Source organism: Scyliorhinus canicula, chromosome 6, assembly GCF_902713615.1.
Source record: "Scyliorhinus canicula chromosome 6, sScyCan1.1, whole genome shotgun sequence".
Classification (NCBI taxonomy): domain Eukaryota; kingdom Metazoa; phylum Chordata; class Chondrichthyes; order Carcharhiniformes; family Scyliorhinidae; genus Scyliorhinus; species Scyliorhinus canicula.
Window position 1 is genome coordinate 164,940,756 of NC_052151.1, and position 23,787 is coordinate 164,964,542.

The following is a 23,787-nucleotide window of genomic DNA, read 5'->3' on the forward strand; positions in this document are numbered from 1 at the left end:
CCACGGCCGGGTGCACGCAGTAGATGTGACACTGCCCTTCCAAGTAGAGAGCGACGCTTCAGATGTCGCCCTTGCCGCCACGCTGAATCAGGCAGGCAGACCCGTGGCATTCTTTTCCCGCACCCTCCACACCTCCGAAATTCGACATTCGTCTGTTGAAAAGGAGGCCCAGGCAATCGTTGAAGCGGTGCGGCACTGGAGGCATTACCTGGCCGGCAGGAGATTCACTCTCCTCACTGACCAACGATCGGTAGCCTTCATGTTCAACAACACGCAGCAGGGCAAGATCAAAAATGACAAAATCTTGTGGTGGAGGATCGAGCTCTCCACCTATAACTACGAGATGTTGTATCGCCCCGACAAGCTCAACTCTCCCGAGGTACATGTGCCAGCGCACAAGTGAACCAGCTCCGTGCCTTGCACGAGAGCCTTTGCCATCCGGGGGTCACTCGTTTGTACCACCTAATCAAAGCCCGCAATCTGCCCTACTCCGTCGAGGAAGTACGGACAGTCACCAGAGACTGCCAGGTCTGTGCGGAGTGCAAGCCGCACTTCTACCGGCCAGACCATGCGTGCCTGATGAAAGCGTCCCGCCCCTGATGAAAGCGTCCCGCCCCTGATGAAAGTGTCCCGCCCCTTTGAAACGCCTCAGCATAGATTTCAAAGGGCCCCTCCCCTTCACCGACCGCAACACCTACATCCTTAATGTGGTCGATGAATTCTCTAGGTTCCCCTTCGCCATCCCATGCCCGGATATGACGTCTGCCACCATCATCAAGGCCCTTGCTTCCGTATTTGCTCTGTTCGGTTTCCCCAACTACATCCACAGTGACAGGGGATCCTCATTCATGAGCGATGAGCTGCGTCAGTTCCTGCTCTGCAGGGGTATCGCCTCCAGCAGGACGACCAGCTCCAACCCCCGGGCAGGTAGAAAGGGAGAACGGGACGGTATGGAGGGCCGTCCAGTTGGCCCTACGGTCCAGGAACCTCCCAGCCGCTCGCTGGCAGCAGGTCCTTCCTGACGTGCTCCATTCCATTCGGTCACTACTATGCACCGCGACTAACCACACACCCCATGAACGTGTTTTTGCCTTCCCTAGGACGTCTACAACCGGGGTGTCCGCTCCCTACTTGGCTCACGACTCCGGGACCAGTCCTTCTTGTAGGCATGTCAGGCACCACAAGGCGGAACCCCTGGTGAACAAAGCATGCCTGCTCACGGCGAACTCCCAGTATGCCTACGTGGAGTTCCCCGACGACTGCCAGGACACAGTCTCACTCTTGTACTTCACTCGAGTCTTTGTGTACAATTGTTAGTGCCACACTGTGGCCTTCCAAAGTCCTGTAAGGCTGCAACATAACCGCCCTGCTCTTTATAACCTATGCCACAACTAATAACATCAAGTGTCCCGTATGCTTTCTTAACTGCCCCCCTGTTCACCTGTCCTGCTGCCTTCAGTGATCTGTGGACAAGCACCACAAGACCCTCTGTTTACCTGAGCTTCCTAGTTCCCTGCCATTCCTTGTGTTACACCTTCCAAAGTGCACCACCTCACACACTTTTCAGGGTTATATTCCATCTGCCACTGATCTGCCCATCTGACCAATCCGTCTATATCCTCCTGTAACCCAAGACCTACTTCTTCACTGTCAACCACTTGGCAAATCTTTTTGCATCGTCTGTCCTCGATCAGCCAATTTTAGATTCAACTGGCCACGTTACCCTAGATCCGATTTTCTTTTACCTTTTTTATCACTCTCCCATGTGGAATCTTGTCAAAGGCTTTCCTGAAATTGATACACACTATATCAATTGCACTACCATCATCTACACACATGGTCACCACCTCAAAAAATGTAATCACATTTTTGGGCATGACCTCCTCCGACAAAGTCATGCTTACTGTCCCCGATCCAACCCTGCCCCTCCAAGTGAGATTGATTCTGTCCATCAGAATTTTCTCTCATCGTTTCCGTACCGCTGATGTGAGACTCGTTCGTCTGTAATTCGCTGGTTTATCTCTAATAATAATCTTTATTGTCACAAATAGGTTACATTAACATTGCAATAAAGTTATTGTGAAAGGCACCTAGTCATCACGTTCCAGCACCTGTTTGGGCACACAGAGGGAATATTCAGAATGTCCAAAGTATCCCAACAAAACATCTTTCAGGACTTGTGGGAGGAAACCGGAGCACCCGGAGGAAACTCTCACAGACACAGGAAGAACGAGCAGACTCTGCACAGACAGTGACCCAAGCCGGGAATCGTACCTGGGACCCTGGTGCTGTGAAGCAACAGTGCTAAGCACTGTGCTACTGTGCCACCCCTCTACCATCCTTCTTGAAAAGTGGAATCATATAAGCTGTCCTGCCGTCCTCTGTGACCTCCCCTGTGGCCAGAGAGGAAATAAACATTTGGTTCAGAGCCCCTGTACCTTCCCCTCTCATCTCCCACAGCAGCCTGGGACACAACTCATCTGGGCCTGCGGATTCGTCCACTTTTTAGCCCTCCAAATCTTCCAGTACCTCCTCACTCCCTTTGTCAAACTGCTCAAGAATCACATAGTCCCGGATCTGAATTCTGCACATACATTGTCCTCTCCGAGGTGAAAACCGATGTGAAGTACTGCTACCTCAAACACCAATCTGGTTTCATTCCCCAGAACTAGGTCCAGCACTGCACTATCTCTTGTTATTGTTTTTATACACCTCAGTGAATTGTCTGCATAACAGTTCCTCTTTTGCCTCCAATTGGCCTGTAATACAATACCAGCACTGTGACTACCCCCTTTTTATTGCTACGCTCTGCCCACAATGCCTCATTAGAAGACCCTTCCAATATATAGTCGCTCCTTACGGAAGTAACAGACTCTTTAATTAATAATACATCATCACCTCTTTTCCACCCTCCTCTGTCCTTCCTGAAGATCCTACACCCTGGAACATTGAGCTGCCTATCCCTCAACCACGCAACAACATCACAACTCCACGTGTCAACATATGCCCTGAACTCATCTGCCTTACCCAAGATACACCTAGCATTAAAGTAGAAACCATCCAGCTCGCCTTACTCCCTTGAAATTCAACCCAGTGCCATGCCCCTATTGCATTAACATGATGTCCCCATCTCCTGCTGAAGTGTTGCCTCTGGAGCACTGGAGGTATAGTGAATAGTCTCAAACTACCTGCTTGAGGGAGAAAAGGGTTAGTTACTTTGCACCCAGCAGGTGAAGATCTTGAAGCCAAAGATCTTCACTATTTATTATATATCATCGCTCAATACCTCAAACATATTTTTCTGACAGCACTGCTTCAATTGTACTTAAGGATTAGTTCGGTCCCTATTGTGTTAAGTTGACTCAGTCCTGCATCACCAACATTTATTCCTTTTCACAATTTAGGCAGAAAAGGAACTAAAATTTAAGTAAACGTAGTCTAATATTTCCAAGAAGTGTGCTGCTAACTTGGTGAAACCTTTAATAAATTTGGAATGAGTGTGTACAGTTTCACTTCTTATTTTGGGGTTTACAATTCTGCACAAGAAGGCTGTATTTATTTTTCCTGTAAAGCTGTTAAAAGTAACATTCTTGTAAAGGTACTTCCTTCTTCATTTAGATTAAACCTAATATATTTTCAGACAAAAGAGATTAGCAAAAACAAGTTCAGACATGGAGGAGGAGGACTGAATAACTATCCATGCAACTAAAACCTTGGGTGCAATTTAGCAACCAAAGAGTCCCACTTTGGGCGAGAATAGTGGGGTGTTTCTCGGCACCTACAATGCAGGGAATGACCCCGATATCAAACAGGGCTCTGGTTTTTTTAGGCCTTGGCGAGGAATGCTGTGCCGAGGCCACGCTTGAATTCATTCTCAGTGCAGCCGCGCCTATACATCATTTTCACTGCAGCAAGAGGTTGGGGTGCCACTTTTTAATTCTGCCCTGATCTCTTGACACCCCCCCCCCCAACCCTAACCCACCCTGGGCCTCCAAAACCTCCCTAGCTTACCTGTTACGGGGTCAGCGAGCTCCATTTCATAAGGGCAGAGCATGGCCAGGCCTGATCCCTGCCAATGCAAGATCTCTCGGGCACGGGCGATCGTTCCTGGGTGCTGGGAGAATCCGGCACAGAAATGTTTAAGTGAGCCTAATTGTTGGATCCCGCCCACCATTCCCAGCATTGTATCTCACTAGGCCTCTTGCGAGATTCAATGGCATAGTCGAATCAGGCGCAACAAAGCCATTCAATCGCGCCACTTGTCTTTTAACTTCTACCTTGTTACAAGTATATGTCACACCTAAAGATTGAGCAAATATTCACGATTGTCTGAGATGAAGATCAAATATAGCAAATCAAACATATTCAGATATCCAGTTTATTAAATGTCAAATGCAATTCTCATTCATTTAAGTGTGAGTGACAAACGAGTAAGAGTGGAAAGCTGAACAATTGACCTTTTCCATTTATTGTTTGAAAGCTATTGGCTTTCATTGCCAACGTTGTCTCAAGCCCCCCACCAGCATTGTCTGGAGGTCATGTTAATCTAAGGCTAATTATTCCCCACTTTATTTGGGTTCCCTTCTTGTTCCACTATAGAGCTCATTCTGCTCCTCATTCAACTGGCCCCAATGAATGATCATTCCAGCTCCAATTCATTTACAATGAGTTTCAGTTTTTCTACTGGGACTGTAATTGCAGTAGCAGCTGTGGGTAAAGATGGATTTGGGAGCGTTGCAAGTCAATGTGATGCTAGTGGTAGTTGGGACTTCCAAGATTTTCTCTGTGATTCTCTTCCTTTCTCCTTGTTTGTCTGCTAGTGGTTCCCAGCTAACCTGCTTGAATGTTCACTCATTCATGCCAAATACTTCCTGGTCTATCCACCCTCAGTATGACTTTTTTAATAAGCCCTTGGTAATTATAAACAAGGCTACCTTTGGCTTCGTCTTTGGAGGAAAATGTACGGAACCACCTCGTGTAATAAAAGTAAACAGAATTCCAGTCATTCAGTCAATGGAATACTGGCCGTGAGGATTTTTCTGATTTGTCTTCACTTGTGCTTGTGTCAATATTTTCACATTTTGTAGATTAATTATGTGAAACAACTTGAATGGAACTATGATCACTTCATCAAGATTGTTGTCAGGAAGTATTTCATCGATGGAGGCTCCTTAGCGGAGCCTCCATCGAGCCTCCCACTTCCCCCCCTATGTCGCCTCCCCTGCCCCCAAATCTTGAGGGTAGCCGCCACCACCGGGCTCGTAGGAGGGAGCGGCAACGGCGCCGTTACCAGGGCCCCCAGGCTTGTGCCTCCACAGGATGCCATCTCCAACCTTTTCCATGCTGCCCCCGCCCCCTCCATCACCCACTTGCGCACCATCGACACATTGGCCGCCCAAGAGGTTGGGTAACGTCAGCCCCCCACCATCTCTGCCCCGCTCCAAGAAGACCCTCTTCACCCTCGGGGTCCCATGCGCCCAAACAAAGCTCATGATGCTGCTAGTCACCCTCCTAAAAAAGGCCCTAGGGATAAAGATGGGCAGGCACTGAAACAGGAACAAGAACCTCGGGAGCACCGTCATTTTGATGGACTGCACTCTACCCGCCAGCGACAGCGGCACCATGTCCCACCTTTTAAATTCCTCCTCCATCTGCTCCACAAGCCTGGTAACATTAAGCTTGTGGAGAGTCCCCCAACTCCTGGCCACCTGCACCCCTAGGTACCTAAAACTCTTCACTGCCCTCTGAAACAGGAGCCTACCAATTCCCTCCTCCTGATCACCCGGGTGCACTACAAACACCTTGCTCTTACCCAGATTCAGCTAACATAAGAACTAGGAGCAGGAGTAGGCCATATGGCCCCTCGAGCCTGCTCCGCCATTCAATGAGATCATGGCTGATCTTTTGTGGACTCAGCTCCACTTTCCGGCCCGAACACCATAACCCTTAATCCCTTTATTCTTCAAAAAACTATCTATCTTTACCTTAAAAACATGTAATGAAGGAGCCTCAACTGCTTCACTGGGCAAGGAATTCCATAGATTCACAACCCTTTGGGTGAAGAAGTTCCTCCTAAACTCAGTCCTAAATCTACTTCCCCTTATTTTGAGGCTATGTCCCCTAGTTCTGCTTTCACCCGCCAGTGGAAACAACCTGCCCGCATCTATCCTATCTATTCCCTTCATAATTTTAAATGTTTCTATAAGATCCCCCCTCATCCTTCTAAATTCCAACGAGTACAGTCCCAGTCTACTCAACCTCTCCTCATAATCCAACCCCTTCAGCTCTGGGATTAACCTAGTGAATCTCCTCTGCACACCCTCCAGTGCTAGTACGTCCTTTTTCAAGTAAGGAGACCAAAACTGAACACAATACTCCAGGTGTGGCCTCACTAACACCTTATGCAATTGCAACATAACCTCCCTAGTCTTAAACTCCATCCCTCTAGCAATGAAGGACAAAATTCCATTTGCCTTCTTAATCACCTGTTGCATCTATAAACCAACCTTCTGTGACTCATGCACTAGCACACCCAAGTCTCTCTGCACAGCGTCATGCTTAATATTTTATCGTTTAAATAATAATCCCGTTTGCTGTTATTCCTACCAAAATGGATAAACTCACATTTGTCAACATTGTATTCCATCTGCCAGACCCGAGCCCATTCACTTAACCTATCCAAATCCCTCTGCAGACTTCCAGTATCCTCTGCACTTTTCGCTTTACCACTCATCTTAGTGTCATCTGCAAACTTGGACACATTGCCCCTGGTCCCCAACTCCAAATCATCTATGTAAATTGTGAACAATTGTGGCCCAACACGGATCCCTGAGGGACACCACTAGCTACTGATTGCCAACCAGAGAAACACCCATTAATCCCCACTCTTTGCTTTCTATTAATTAACCAATTAATTAACCAATTAACCAAGCTTATAGCCCAAGAAGCCCCCAAACTCAGCCAACAGCTCCATCACCCCCAGCATTCCTCCCACTGGGTCCGCCACATACAGCAGCAAATCGTCCACATACAGCGATACCCGATGTTCCTCCCCACCCCACACCAGACCCCTCCACCTCCCCGACTCCCTCAACGCCATAGCCAGAGGTTCAATTGCCAGTGCAAAAAGCAAGGGGGACAGGGGGCACCCCTGCCTGGTCCCACGGTAGAGCCTGAAGTACTCTGACCTCCTTCCATTAGTAGCTACACTCGCCATCGGGGCCTCATAAAGCAACCTCACCCATTTGATGAACCCCTCCCCAAATCCAAACCTCTCCAGCACCTCCCACAGGTACCCCCACTCAACTCTATCAAAGGCCTTCTCTGCATCTAGCGCCACCACTATCTCTGCCTCCTCTTCCACTGCTGGCATCATAATAAATGTTAACAACCTCCACACATTCGTGTTAAGCTGTCTTCCCTTGACAAATCCCGTCTGATCCTCATGTATCACCCCGGCACACAGTCCTCTATCCTGGTGGCCAGGATCTTCGCCAGCAACTTAGCATCCACATTGAGGAGCGAGATTGGCCTGTATGATCCACACTGCAGGGGATCCTTATCCCGCTTCAGGATCAAAGAAATCAGCGCCCGTGACATTGTCGGGGGCCAAGCCCCCCCCCCCCCCCCCCCCCCCCCCCCGGTCCCATGCCTCATTGAAGGTCCGTACCAACAGGGGGCCCACCAGGTCCGCATACTTTTTGTAAAATTCCACCGGGAACCCATCCGGCCCTGGCGCCTTCCCTGACTGCATTTGGCCAATCCCCCTGACTAGCTCCCCCTGCACACCCCCACCCCCCACCGGTGGCTCCGACCGGTACAGTTCCTCGTAAAAGTCCCTAAAGACCCCGTTCACCTCTGCCCCCTTCCGCATCACATTCCCACCCTTATCCAACACTCCACCAATTTCCCTAGCCGCATCCCGCCTGCGGAGCTGATGCGCCAGCATCCTGCTCGCCTTCTCCCCATACTCATAAGCTGCGCCTTGCGCCTTCCTCCACTTTGTCTCCGCCTTTCTGGTGGTCAGCAAGTCGAACTTGGCCTACAAACTACGCCGTTCCCCCAACAATCCCTCCTCCGCGTACCTCCTATCCACATCTAGGAGCTTCCCCACCAGTCTCTCCCTCTCCCTCCTTTCCCTATGGGCCCGGATGGAAATCAGCTCCCCCCGGATCACTGCTTTCAGAGCCTCCCAGACCATCCCCACCTGGACCTCCCCCGTATCGTTGGCCTCAGGTACCCCTCAATACTTCCCCGGACATTCGTACACACCTCCTCATCAGCCAGCAACCTCCCCCATCTCCAGATCGACCCAGTGCGGAGCATGGTCTGAAATTGCTATGTCCGAATACTCGGCATTCTCCACCCTCGGGATCAATCCCCTGCTCAGACGAAAATATCTATTCGGGAGTAAACCCTATGCACATGGGAGAAAAAGGAATAGTCCCGTGCCCGCGGCCTCCCAAACCTCCAGGGATCCACCCCTCCCATCTGGTCCATAAACCTCCTCAGCACCTTGGCCGCTGCCGGCCTCCTACCCGTCCTTGAACTGGACCGGTCTAGTGGGGGATCCAGCACCGTGTTAAAGTCTCCCCCCATGATCAGGCCCCCCGCCTCCAGGTCCGGAATGCGGCCCAACAAGCGCCTCATAAAGCCAGCACCATCCCAATTCGGGGCATACACGTTTACCAGCACCACCTTCTCTCCCTGCAGCCTACCCTTCACCATAACAAACCTGCCCTCCTTGTCAACCACCACCTCAAACGCCTCGAACGCCACCCTCTTCCCCACCAGAATTGCCACCCCCCGGTTCTTCGCATCTAACCCTGAATGGAAAGCCTGCCCCACCCACCCCTTCCTCAGATGAACCTGGTCCGCCACCTTCAGGTGGGTCTCCTGGAGCATAGCCACGTCCGCCTTCAGCGCCTTCAAATGAGAAAATACCCTAGCCCGCTTAACCTGCTCCTTCCTGGCCGTTCCAGCAGCAACCGGTATCCCTCCCCCCCCCAGGCTAGGACCCCTCCTAGCCGCGACGCACCCTCCATGGTACTTCCGTGAGCCTGCTGACCCCGGCAACTCCCGCCAAAACCCAACCCCTCCCGACATGGGGTCATCCCCCCTCCTGCCACTCCTCCTTGGCACCGCTCCAGCGCGGGGAAAAACCAGTAGAGACCATGCCCCCACCACCAGCTCCACCCCTCCTGCCCCACAGCGCGGGAAGCCAGAGGAAAGCCCGCGCTTTCACACTGCCCCACCCCACCCTTCTGACGCAGCTCCCAACTACCAGCTTCACCCCATCCCCCAGTCCCATACAGAAAAAAAACAAACCCCCCAACATCCCCCGCATAACACAAAACCATACCTAACAGAACCACCCGGAAACAGAGCAAGAACCAGCATAGAAAAAACTTATCAAAATTACAACAGCAACAGCAAAAACAGCAACAACAGTAGTACACAAGACCCCGCAGCCCCCAAACCCTAGTTCGAGTCCAGCTTCTCCGCCTGCACAAAGGCCCACGCCTCCTCCGGGGACTCGAAGTAGTAATGCCGGTCCTTATATGTTACCCACAGACTGCAGGCTGCAGCATTCCAAATTTAACCTGCTTGTTATGAAGCACCGCCTTCGTCCGGTTAAACCCGGCCCGCCGCTTAGCCACCTCCGCACTCCAGTCCTGGTAGATTCGCACTACCGATTTCTCCCACTTGCTGCTCTTCTCCTTCTTGGCCCAGTGCAGCACACACTCCCGGTCACTGAACCGATGGAACCGCACCAGCACCGCCCGCGGGGGTTCATTCGCATTGGGCCTCCTGGCCAGCACTCTGTGGGCTCCCTCCAGCTCCAGGGGCATATGGAAAGACCCCGCCCCCACCAACGAATTCAGCATCGTGGCCACATAGGACGGCAGATCCGACCCCTCCAGCCCCTCCGCTAGGCCCAGGATCCTCAAATTCTTCCGCCTCGTGCGAAAGTCCAGTTCCTCCAAGCGGTCTAGCCACTTTTTGTGAAGTGCCTCGTGCATCTCCACCTTCCCCATGAGGACCACGGCCTCCTCCTCCCGATCAGCGGCCTGCTGCTGCAACTCCTGAATGGCTGCTCCCTGGGTTGTCTGGATCTCAAGCAGCTTGCTGGTAGTTGCCTTCAGGGAGTCCAGCAACTCAGCCTTCAGCTCCGCAAAACAGCGCAGGAGAGCAGCTTGCTGCTCCTGCGCCCACTGCCTCCAATCCCCGGGTGCTCCGCCGGCCGCCATTTTGTCCTCCTAACCCCCCCCCCCCCCCCCTTTTTCTGGGGAGCTGCTGCCGCCTTTTTCTTTGCCCCACTCCGGGTGCGCACCATAAATTCCGGGGAATATTCCTCCAAGCACCTTCCCCCACCGGGAATCGTCAAAACAGCGCCGTTTGGGGCCCTAAAACGGGCCCGAAAGTCATTTGATAGCGGGAGCTGCCGAACGTGCGGCTTAGCTCTGCATCACCGCAACCGGAAGTTGTTTTACACGTTATTAACCATCAGTTCAAAATCAGGGTGGCTCATTTTCCTTGGAGCTTGCGGGTGGGGATTGGGTTAATCAGCGGCTATTTAAAGACCGGTTGGCTCCAAACAGATAAAAGTGGTGATAGGAGATTGCAACTTGGTCAATCCTTCGACGGTCTAATCAGACAGCTGAGCCAGGCACCTTTTATACAGAACACTAAAGCTAAATGCTGCAGATGCTGGAATTCTGAAGTGAAAACAGAAAATGCTGCAGATGGTCCAGCAGCGTCTGTGGATAGAGAGAAAGTTTTTTTTGTTTATTGAAAAATGTTTTATTGGAGGCATTTTCAAATATATACATGACAAAAGAAGAAAAACAAAAACCAACAGCAAACAGGCACCCCCTGGTGCCTGCCACCCCTTTTTTAACTTTTAACCCAGACCCTGGCCCAAAAAGAAAATACCCCCGCCCCCCACACCCTGCTGATGACTCCGTACTCCTTAAAGAAGTCGATGCACAGCTTCCACCTCCAGGTGAACCCCTCCTCTGCACCCCAGATGGCGGACTTTTTTTTTCGAAGTGCAGAAACTCTGCCATACACCTGCACTCGGCAGCATCGAGTCTGCCAGCACAACACAATCCGTCTCCGGGCTATCAGGGAGGCAAAGGCCAACAGATCAGCCTCTCTCCCCACCTGCACTCCTGGGTGTGAGAAACATGAGTTAACAATTCAGAATTCAGACAGGTGACCTTTAGTTAAAGCCAGTTTAGTTTATCTCGATGATTGCAACTCAAATATTCAAGTTGTTCCATATAACTAATCCTTGTGGCCTTTTTGAAAAAATTTAATGAACATTCAAAAAAGTATTGTAAAAGTTGGGTAGCTACAATTCCAACGTGTAACATGATCCTGGGTTGGATAAACACTGGGAAGCTTAACAACTTGTATTAGAACATAGAACATTACAGCGCAGTATGGGCCCTTTGGCCCTCGATGTTGCGCCGACCTGTGAAACCATCTGAAGCCTATCTGACCTACACTATTCCATTTTCATCCATGTGTCTATCCAGTGACCACTTAAATGTCCTTAAAGTTGGCGAGTCTACTACTGTTGCAGGCAGGGCGTTCCACACCCCTACTACTCTCTGAGTAAAGAAACTGCCTCTGACATCTGTCCTATATCTACCACCCCTCAATTTAAAGCTATGTCCCCTCGTGTTGGTCATCACCATCCGAGGAAAAAGTCTCTCACTGTCCACCCTATCTAACCCTCTGACTATCTTATATGTCTCTATTAAGTCACCTCTCAGCCTTCTTCTCTCTAACGAAAACAACCTCAAGTCCCTGAGCCTTTCCTCGTAAGACCTTCCCTCCATACCAGGCAACATCCTAGTAAATCACCTCTGAACCCTTTCCAAAGCTTCCACATCCTTCCTATAATGTGGTGACCAGAACTGCACGCAGTACTCCAGGAGCGGCCGCACCAGAGTAATGTACAGCTGCAGCATGACTTCGTGGCTCCGAAACTCAATCCCCCTACTGATAAAGGCTAGCACACCATATGCCTTCTTAACAGCCCTATTAACCTGGGTGGCAACTTTCAGGGATTTATGTACCTGGATGCCGAGATCTCTCTGTTCATCTACACTACCAAGAATCTTGCCATTAGCCCAATACTCTGCATTCCTGTTACTCCTTCCAAAGTGAACCACCTCACACTTTTCCGCATTAAACTCCATCTGCCACTTCTCAGCCCAGCTCTGCAACTTATCTATGTCCCTCTGTATCCTATAACATCCTTCAGCACTATCCACAACTCCACCGACCTTGGTGTCATCTGCAAATTTATTAACCCATCCTTCTACACCCTCTTCCATGTAGTTTATAAAAATGACAAAAAGCAGTGGCCCCAAAACAGATCCTTGCGGTACACCACTAGTAACTGAACTCCAGGATGAACATTTGCCATCAACCACCACCCTCTGTGGTGTCTTCTTTCAGCTAGCCAATTACTGATCCAAACCGCTAAATCACCTTCAATCCCATACTTCCTTATTTTATGCAATAGCCTACCGTGGGGAACCTTATCAAACGCTTTACTGAAATCCATATACACCACATCAACCGCTTTACCCTCATCCACCTGTTTGGTCACCTTCTCAAAAAACTCAATAAGGTTTGTGAGGCATGACCTACCCTTCACAAAACCGTGTTGACTATCGCTAACCAACTTGTTCTTTTCAAGATGATTATAAACCCTATCTCTTATAACCTTTTCCAACATTTTTCCCACAACCGAAGTAAGGCTCACAGGTCTATAATTACCAGGATTGTCTCTACTCCCCTTCTTGAACAAGGGTACAACATATGCTATCCTCCAGTCTTCCGGCATTATTCCTGTCGACAAAGACAACATAAAGATCAAGGACAAAGGCTCTGCAATCTCCTCCCTGGCTTCCCAGAGAATCCTAGGATAAATCCCATCTGGCCATGGGGACTTATCTATTTTTACACTTTCCAAAATTGCTCACACCTCCTCCTTTTGAACCTCAGTCCCATCCAGCCTGGTCGACTGTACCCGAGTATTCTCCTCGACAACATTGTCTTTCTCCAGTGTAAACACTGACGAAAAATATCCATTTAATGCTTCCCCTATCTCCTCTGATTCCACACACAACTTTCCACTACTATCCTTGATTGGCCCTAATCTTACTCTAGTCATTCTTTTGTTCCTGATATACCTATAGAAAGCCTTAGGGTTTTCCTTGATCCTATCCGCCAACGACTTTTCATGTCCTCTCCTCGCTCTTCTTAACTCTCCCTTTAGGTCCTTCCTGGCTAACTTGTAACTCTTAAGCGCCCTAACTGAGCCTTCATGTCTCATCCTAACATAAGCCGCCTTCTTCCTCTTGACAAGTGCTTCAACTTCCTTAGTAAACCACGGTTCCCTTGCTCGACAACTTCCTCCCTGCCTGACAGGTACATACTTATCAAGGACATGCAGTAGCTGTTCCTTGAAAAAGCTCCACATTTCGATTGTACCCATTCCCTGCAGTTTCCTTCCCCATCCTATACATCCTAAATCTTGCCGAATAGCATCATAATTGCACTTCCCCCAGCTATAATTCTTGCCTTGCGGTATATACCTATCCCTGCCCATCGCTAAAGTAAACATAACCGAATTGTGATCACTATCACCAAAGTGCTCACCTACATCTAAATCTAACACCTGGCCGGGTTCATTACCCAGAAACTGAAACTTCCCTGGCAATTCCCGTGCAATCCTTCCCTAATAAATTTCCAGGGGGCTTCCCCAGCACATCATCTTCTCGCGCTCCCCCAACCCCCTAGGGAACGGCGATTCTGGGCCGTGGAAAATTGAATGTTCAACAGTTCATAAAGTGTCCATCAGAGAGCTTAACATGAAATAGACCAGTCATCCTTTAAAAGTCTAATTGTTATGTGAATTATACATTTGGGTTCTAACGACCCACTCCAATATTTCATTACTGATGATAAGATAACAATCCAGCGCAGCACTGTATAATGCTGTGTTGTCATTCAGATGTGAAGCTATGAAAATGTTTTGGAAAGTTTCTAAGAGATCTAATGGAAGTGCAGACTTTGTCAAATTTTGCCTGATGATACTTCTGGTCCATTTTTATTTATGTTAAAAGCACTATATAAATTCACGTTTTTGTTGTTTTGTGAACAATTAGTAACTTTATTTGGAAAATGTTCCCAAGTTTATTTCATGCACTGTTCCTTGAGATCCTTACACTCCCTTAAAATATTCACTGTAGTGTTATGATCCAGCAGACGTTAATTACTGCATAAACCATCCCAAAGGGGAGCTTTGCCCACAAATCACAACTTTTTTTTTGGTATTTAGACAATTGGGGGAAGAAAAATGTCGACTGAATTCAGAAACCACAAATTCCAGTAACTTTTGGGATTTTAAATAATAAACATTTATTACCAAAAGAAAACTTAAACACACAAGATTACAGTTACGCAATTAACATTTGCTTCACAAAACACTCTTCAAAAGAACCTCACTTGTTCAGAAACACTAGGCATTGCTGTATTAAAGGTATATCACAAGACCTCTCAAATACACTGTGCTGTGAAAATTCAAGACTTCAAAACAAAACACTGCTTTCTGGTAAGCGGACGCTTTTCTGGCTTGGCTGCAATGACTGCTTCAAATGTGGCACCTTCACAGCTTTCTCCCCAACACCAAGCTGCACTCCAGGAGGTCTCACATAGCCAACCCCAACACAGCTCAATATCTTTCATGCAATACCCTTTTTCCCTTTCATCTTCGATTCCATTGACTTTCACATTTCTTTCAACTTAACTGTTCCAAATTATAAAAATCTCCCCTGTTCTCCCTATTGCCCACACTTTGGGGTCAAATAAAATTTAGTGAGCTTGCCTTATTTAATGATAACCTCTTTCGAATTGTAAAACCTTTTACTCCCCTTTGAAATTTGACAGCTGAAAATTCAAACACTTACTTTCGCTGATTGCAAAATTCTACCTACTATTTTCTGACAGAAAATTCACTTGGCTATGCCTACTTCAAATGCATGCCTTTAACACCTACATTCCATTTATGTCTCAAACCCTACCAAAGAATCAGTCCCCAGCTTAGTTAAATTAGTTTATCTCACACACAAACCAACACGCCTGCTTCACAGAATAGCGCAATCAACCCCCAAAATATTAAAAATAATATTATATATCATCACAATAATGATTTGAGTACTGACCCTATGTTAAATAATCTGCACACTGCATGTATATATGGCATCAGCTGGGACTTAGAAACATCTGATATCTAAAACTTTGTGATCAGCATAGAATGTACATAGCTCCTTGATTACTTTAAGTGTCAGTTGAACACCTTCTGCTGAACATTTTGATGCTGATGATGTTCCGGCTTCACTTCGATATCATTTGATCGTCAGTGATATCAGTTAAACACTTTTAAGTACTTTGAAGGCAAATGAATGTTCACAATTGTTGTGGCTTGAGCACTGTGATTTCATTTCAGGTCAGTGATTTCATTTGTCTGCTGTGAAATTATGACTGCTTGCTTCAGATGAAAATCATCACATGAATGCAAATGAACATTGCACACAGAATGATGTCGGAAAATTCTGGGAAGTGATATGGCCTTCCCTCCAGATCAGAAGTGGGAATGGGAAATGATCAGCAAACAATGTTCAGTGCCATCCTCAGATACTGAAGCAATCCATGTCTAGATGTAGTAAAACCTGGACACTATTCAGGTTTGGGCTGGTAACTGGCAAGTAGCATTTGCACCACAGAAGTGCCAGGCAATCGCCATCTCCAACAAGAGAGAATCTAACCGTCTCCCGTTGAAATTCAATGGCATTACCATCTGTTATGAACCCTGCTGATGTTCAGTGTGCGGGCATCTCAATTCCCAGAAGGGAACATAGAACAGTACAGCACAGAACAGGCCCTTCGGCCCTCGATGTTGTGCCGAGCCATGATCACCCTACTCAAACCCACGTATCCACCCTATACCCGTAACCCAACACCCCCAACACCCCCCCCCCCCCCCCCCCCCCCCCCCCCCCCCCCCCCCCCCCCTAACCTTACTTTTTAGGACACTACGGGCAATTTAGCATGGCCAATCCACCTAACCCGCACATCTGTGGACTGTGGGAGGAAACCGGAGCACCCCGAGGAAACCCACGCACACACGGGGAGGACGTGCAGACTCCGCACAGACAGTGACCAGCCGGGAATCGAACCTGGGACCCTGGAGCTGTGAAGCATTTATGCTAACCACTATGCTACCGTGCTGCCCTACTTGGAACCTTGGAACAGTTCACAACTATTTTTGAGATTTGGAAATTAATGTAGGAAAAGAGATGAAACCCGGTGAGGAAAAGGTGTCTGTCTTGTAAATGATTCAAATAACAAAACATTTATTAGGGGTGGCACGGTGGTGCAGTGGCTAGCACTGCTGCCTCACGGCGCCAAGGACCCGGGTTCGATCCCGGCCCGGGTCACTGTCGTGGAGTTTGCACATTCTCCCCTTGTCTGTGTGGGTCTCACCCCTACAACCCAAAGATGTGTAGGTTAGGTGGATTGGTCATTCTAAATTGCCCCTTAATTGGGGGAAAAGACATTGGGTACTCTAAATTTAAAAAAAAAAGTCATTAAACTTTAAACCATACAACAAGAAAGCTAACAGTAAAGATCAACATTTACAATTAACTACAATAATGACTACGCAGGCAATATACTTACATTATCTCCAAATCCAAATCAATCTACTTTCCTGAACTCCGAGAATATATCTTCCCCCAAACAACATCCCAAAGGTTTTAACACTGCTTATTCCAGCAAATAATTACCACATTGGACTTGTAGATTTCTTTTCAGGACCTTTCTTCTAGTTTTAAGTAGAACTCGAGCTCTCGCAAACAGCTTTCTTCTTTCTTTCTTCACAACAGCTTGGCACTCAGTTGATTTACAACTAGGTATGGAAATGATCTAGGTTCCTAGACTGTTAGTCTTCGCTTTGCTTAACAAGCTACCTGTTTCACCCTGCTATCAGCCATCTCAGGTCTTCAATGCAGCATCAGTTTTTAAAAAAAATGTAATTACTTACCTTTCATTTCATTCCAAATTCCTAACACCACTCCCTCAATATCAATATCCTGGCGGCTATTATTGAGCAGCAGCTAAGCTGGATCAGCCATATAAATGTTGTGGCTACGGTTGCAGCTCAGATATTGGGAATTCTGCAGCATGTAACTCATCCCTGACTCCCTAAAGCTTGTTCACCATCAACAAGGCACTAGTCAGGAATGTAATGAAATATTCTTCACTTGCCTGGGTGTGTGCAGCTCTTACAATGCTCAACAACATTCAGGACAAAACAGCTTGCTTGATTGGCACTGCATCCACAACCTCAAACATTCAAACCCTCCACCACTGTTGCACAGTGGCAAGAGTGTGTGCAATGCAGCAAATCAACAAGGCTCCTTCAAACCCATAACCTCTGTTACCTAGAAGGACAAGGGCAATAGATGGATGGGAACATCACTACCTACAAGTTTTCTCCAAACCATCCTGACTTAGAACTGTACCACTGTTTCTTCACTGTTGCTGGGTCCAAATTCCATAACTCCCTTTCCAAAAGGACTGCAGATATCTCTACATAAGACATAGGAGCAGAATTAGGTCATTTGGCCCATTGGGCCTGCTCTGCCATTCAATCATGCCTGATATGTTTCTCATTCCCATTATCCTGCCTTTTCCCCGTAAACACCTGATCCCCTTACTAATCAATACCCTATCTATCTCTGTCTTAAAGACACTCATTGATTTGGCCTCCATAGCCTTCTGCAGCAATGTGTTCCACAGATTCACCACCCTCTGGTTGAAGGAATTCCTCCTTATCTCTGTTTTAAACAATCATTCCTTTAGTCTGAGGCTGTGCACTTGGGTTCTAGTTTCTCCTAGTTCCCCACGTTCACTGTATCTAAGCCTCTTAGTATTCTGTAAGTTTCAATGAGATCCCACCCCTTCATCCTTCTAAATTCCATTGAGTACAGACTCTGAGTCCTCAACCACTCCTCATGACAAGTCCTTCATTCCGGAGATCATTCTTGTGAACCTCCTCTGGATTAATAAGGGGTTATGGGGAGAAGGTAGGCGAAGAGGGATGAGAAACACCAGCCATGATTTAATGGCGGAGCAGACACGATGGTTCACCTGCACATCCTTAGATATGAGGCCCAAAACTGCTCACAATATTCCAAATGAGGTCTGACCAGAGCCTTGTACAGCCTCAGCAGTACAATTCTGCTCTTGTATTCCAGCCCTCTCAACATGAATGCTAACAATGCATTTGCCTTCCTAACAGCAACTGAACGTGCGTGTTAACCTTAAGAGAATCCTGAACTAGGACTCCTAAGTCCCTTTGTGCTTCTGATTTCCGAAATCTTTTCCCATTTAAGTCCATGCCTCTATTCTTCCTACCAAAGTGCACAACCTCCCACTTTTCCACATTGTATTCCATCTGTCACTTTCTTTGCCCACTCTCCTAGCCTGTCCAGGTCCTTCTGCAGCCTCTCTGATCCTTCAACACAACCTGTCCCTCTACATATAGAAACATAGAAAATAGGTGCAGGAGTAGGCCATTTGGCCCTTCGAACCTGGACCACCATTTGATATGATCATGCAAATTCCATATCCCATTTCTGCTTTCTCTCTATGCCCCTTGATCTCTTAAGCCACAAGGGACACGTCCAGCTCTCTCTTGAATATATCCAACAAACTTTGTGGTAGAGAATTCCACAAGTTCTTCGTATCTTCAGCAAACCTAGCAACAATGATCTCAGTTCCTCCTTCCAGCTCATTAATGTATACAGTCAGATGGACTGCAGTGGTTGAAGAAGGTGGCTCACCACCCCCTTCTCGAGGGCAGTTACCAGTTAAGGACAATAACTGCTGGCTAGCCAGCGATATCCGCACGATGTGAAAGAATAAATTATTATGACACCTCACGGGGATAGTCCTGTTCCTAATGTACGCAAGTCCATAATGTAAAACTAGTTGTAATTTTAGCATTAGTTATGGCAGTCTCCGTTGGAATCGGCTATATAAATGGCTACGTGGGAAGGTGAGCATTTAGAACACATTTCATTCCTGAGTATTAATGCTACTTTGATCAGTACAGCAACCCCATTTTGTTTTACAGATTTAATAAATGTGTTCAAATTGTGATTAAATCTTTGTGAACGTGATTCATGTTTTCAGCTGAATCCTTTGGTTAATTTATTGCCCATAACTGTTCGTCATCTAATTCTGTTGGATCCGAATAATTGTTTGAGTAATATTTAATACCATTGCTTCTTTTTTTTAATATAAATTTAGATTAGCCAATTATTTTTTCCAATTAAGGGGCAATTTAGTGTGGCCAATCAACCTACTCTGCACATTTTTGGGTTGTGGGGGCGAAACCCACGCAGACACGGGGAGAACGTGCAAACTCCACATGGACAGTGACCCAGAGCCGGGATCGAACCTGGGATCTCAGCGCCGTGAGGCGGTTGTGCTAACCACTAGGCCACCGTGCTGCCCAATACCATTGCTTCTTGATAGCTGGTGCGTGCTCTCGTTGCAACCGAACAAAGTTGACCGCTATTTAATTACCTGATACCTAAGAATGTGGTATAGTTTGTAATCTGTCTGTGAGGTTCAGTTTTCTTCTTCTTCTCCTCTCAGTGAAGTACTGGAAATAGATTCCACTCTTGTTGCTTGCGTTTAGCTATCTATTATTTATGCTATTTTACAGGACAGCATTCAATGAACAAAGCAGCTTTAAAATAGCTTCATTTTAAAACTGTAGGTTATGCCTTAATTTGTGTGTCAGTAACTTTCCTAACTCCCAAACTCTGAGCCAGATCATGGGTTCAGACCCTACTCCAGCTGGCACTTCAGTGCAGTATTCAGGGGTGAGACATTCACTGAGGCCGAGGTTCACTTTCCGTGAATTTAGTAACTTTGCACAGTTACCAAATCATATAATATACAAATCTAATTCACAAGTCTACTTGCTTTGTAAGGTTAATTTGAAATTATAATGAATCATCACAGCTTTCAATGTGCCAACGTTGGCAAATGACTGAGCCAGCAGAGAATTAAAAATGAGATTACGACCCACTGAAGCTTCAATAATGCTCGTGCTACTTCTGTGATGGATCAGCAATTCCTGTAAATGCAACATTTTTTATATTTAATAGCAATAGTATCTTTCTGGGGGGTTTTTAAATTACAAAGGTGCAGTCTTTCAAGCTGAATATCACTATTTTCAACCCCATTTATTGCAAAAAAATTAATTTTCTCAGAATTTGTATCCACTATTCACTTAATTTGGCTGAGAAAATAGACTTTGCATTGAATATATCCAGTTCAGTTGAGGAACAGGTGTTGGCCAGGATATTGAGAGACATTGCCTGCCCTTCAAATAGTTTGTAGAATCCCTCCAGTGCAGAAGGAGGCTATTCGGCCCATCGAGTCTGCACCGGCCTTTGAAAAGAGCACCCTACTTAAACGCATGCCACCACCCTCTTCCCAGTAACCCCACCTAACTTTTTAGACACAAAGAGGTATTTGCAAGGCCAATCCACCTAACCTGTACTTCTTTGGACTATGGGAGGAAACTGGTGCACCCGGATCCGGGAAACCCACACAGGCACGAAGAGAAAGTGCAAACGCCACACAGTAACCCGAGGCAGGAATTGAACCCAGGTCCTGGAGCTGTGCGGCAGCAGTGCTAACCACTGTGCCACCATGTTCTGTACAGTTTTTATGTGCTTCTGAGATAGCAGAGGGAAATCACAGTTTTAATACCTCACTTTGGGGTCAAATAAAATTTAGTGAGCTTGCCTTATTTAATGATAACCTCTTTCGAATTGTAAAACCTTTTACTCCCCTTTGAAATTTGACAGCTGAAAATTCAAACACTTACTTTCGCTGATTGCAAAATTCTACCTACTATTTTCTGACAGAAAATTCACTTGGCTATGCCTACTTCAAATGCATGCCTTTAACACCTACATTCCATTTATGTCTCAAACCCTACCAAAGAATCAGTCCCCAGCTTAGTTAAATTAGTTTCTCTCACACACAAACCAACACGCCTGCTTCACAGAATAGCGCAATCAACCCCCAAAATATTAAAAATAATATTATATATCATCACAATAATGATTTGAGTACTGACCCTATGTTAAATAATCTGCACACTGCATGTATATATGGCATCAGCTGGGACTTAGAAACATCTGATATCTAAAACTTTGTGATCAGCATAGAATGTACATAGCTCCTTGATTACTTTAAGTGTCAGTTGAACACCTTCTGCTGAACATTTTGATGCTGATGATGTTCCGGCTTCACTTCGATATCATTTGATCGTCAGTGATATCAGTTAAACACTTTTAAGTACTTTGAAGGCAAATGAATGTTCACAATTGTTGTGGCTTGAGCACTGTGATTTCATTTCAGGTCAGTGATTTCATTTGTCTGCTGTGAAATTATGACTGCTTGCTTCAGATGAAAATCATCACATGAATGCAAATGAACATTGCACACAGAATGATGTCGGAAAATTCTGGGAAGTGATATGGCCTTCCCTCCAGATCAGAAGTGGGAATGGGAAATGATCAGCAAACAATGTTCAGTGCCATCCTCAGATACTGAAGCAATCCATGTCTAGATGTAGTAAAACCTGGACACTATTCAGGTTTGGGCTGGTAACTGGCAAGTAGCATTTGCACCACAGAAGTGCCAGGCAATCGCCATCTCCAACAAGAGAGAATCTAACCGTCTCCCGTTGAAATTCAATGGCATTACCATCTGTTATGAACCCTGCTGATGTTCAGTGTGCGGGCATCTCAATTCCCAGAAGGGAACATAGAACAGTACAGCACAGAACAGGCCCTTCGGCCCTCGATGTTGTGCCGAGCCATGATCACCCTACTCAAACCCACGTATCCACCCTATACCCGTAACCCAACACCCCCAACACCCCCCCCCCCCCCCCCCCCCCCCCCAACCTTACTTTTTAGGACACTACGGGCAATTTAGCATGGCCAATCCACCTAACCCGCACATCTTTGGACTGTGGGAGGAAACCGGAGCACCCCGAGGAAACCCACGCACACACGGGGAGGACGTGCAGACTCCGCACAGACAGTGACCAGCCGGGAATCGAACCTGGGACCCTGGAGCTGTGAAGCATTTATGCTAACCACTATGCTACCGTGCTGCCCTACTTGGAACCTTGGAACAGTTCACAACTATTTTTGAGATTTGGAAATTAATGTAGGAAAAGAGATGAAACCCGGTGAGGAAAAGGTGTCTGTCTTGTAAATGATTCAAATAACAAAACATTTATTAGGGGTGGCACGGTGGTGCAGTGGCTAGCACTGCTGCCTCACGGCGCCAAGGACCCGGGTTCGATCCCGGCCCGGGTCACTGTCGTGGAGTTTGCACATTCTCCCCTTGTCTGTGTGGGTCTCACCCCTACAACCCAAAGATGTGTAGGTTAGGTGGATTGGTCATTCTAAATTGCCCCTTAATTGGGGGAAAAGACATTGGGTACTCTAAATTTAAAAAAAAAAGTCATTAAACTTTAAACCATACAACAAGAAAGCTAACAGTAAAGATCAACATTTACAATTAACTACAATAATGACTACGCAGGCAATATACTTACATTATCTCCAAATCCAAATCAATCTACTTTCCTGAACTCCGAGAATATATCTTCCCCCAAACAACATCCCAAAGGTTTTAACACTGCTTATTCCAGCAAATAATTACCACATTGGACTTGTAGATTTCTTTTCAGGACCTTTCTTCTAGTTTTAAGTAGAACTCGAGCTCTCGCAAACAGCTTTCTTCTTTCTTTCTTCACAACAGCTTGGCACTCAGTTGATTTACAACTAGGTATGGAAATGATCTAGGTTCCTAGACTGTTAGTCTTCGCTTTGCTTAACAAGCTACCTGTTTCACCCTGCTATCAGCCATCTCAGGTCTTCAATGCAGCATCAGTTTTTAAAAAAAATGTAATTACTTACCTTTCATTTCATTCCAAATTCCTAACACCACTCCCTCAATATCAATATCCTGGCGGCTATTATTGAGCAGCAGCTAAGCTGGATCAGCCATATAAATGTTGTGGCTACGGTTGCAGCTCAGATATTGGGAATTCTGCAGCATGTAACTCATCCCTGACTCCCTAAAGCTTGTTCACCATCAACAAGGCACTAGTCAGGAATGTAATGAAATATTCTTCACTTGCCTGGGTGTGTGCAGCTCTTACAATGCTCAACAACATTCAGGACAAAACAGCTTGCTTGATTGGCACTGCATCCACAACCTCAAACATTCAAACCCTCCACCACTGTTGCACAGTGGCAAGAGTGTGTGCAATGCAGCAAATCAACAAGGCTCCTTCAAACCCATAACCTCTGTTACCTAGAAGGACAAGGGCAATAGATGGATGGGAACATCACTACCTACAAGTTTTCTCCAAACCATCCTGACTTAGAACTGTACCACTGTTTCTTCACTGTTGCTGGGTCCAAATTCCATAACTCCCTTTCCAAAAGGACTGCAGATATCTCTACATAAGACATAGGAGCAGAATTAGGTCATTTGGCCCATTGGGCCTGCTCTGCCATTCAATCATGCCTGATATGTTTCTCATTCCCATTATCCTGCCTTTTCCCCGTAAACACCTGATCCCCT

General features: G+C 46.7%; 1 protein-coding gene across 3 annotated transcripts in view; it reads left to right on the forward strand.

Annotated features, from left to right (window-relative positions):
- The window catches only part of cln8 (CLN8 transmembrane ER and ERGIC protein), a 64,127-nt gene that overhangs the window by 20,027 nt on the left and 20,313 nt on the right, over window positions 1–23,787 (forward strand). The window lies entirely within an intron of this gene.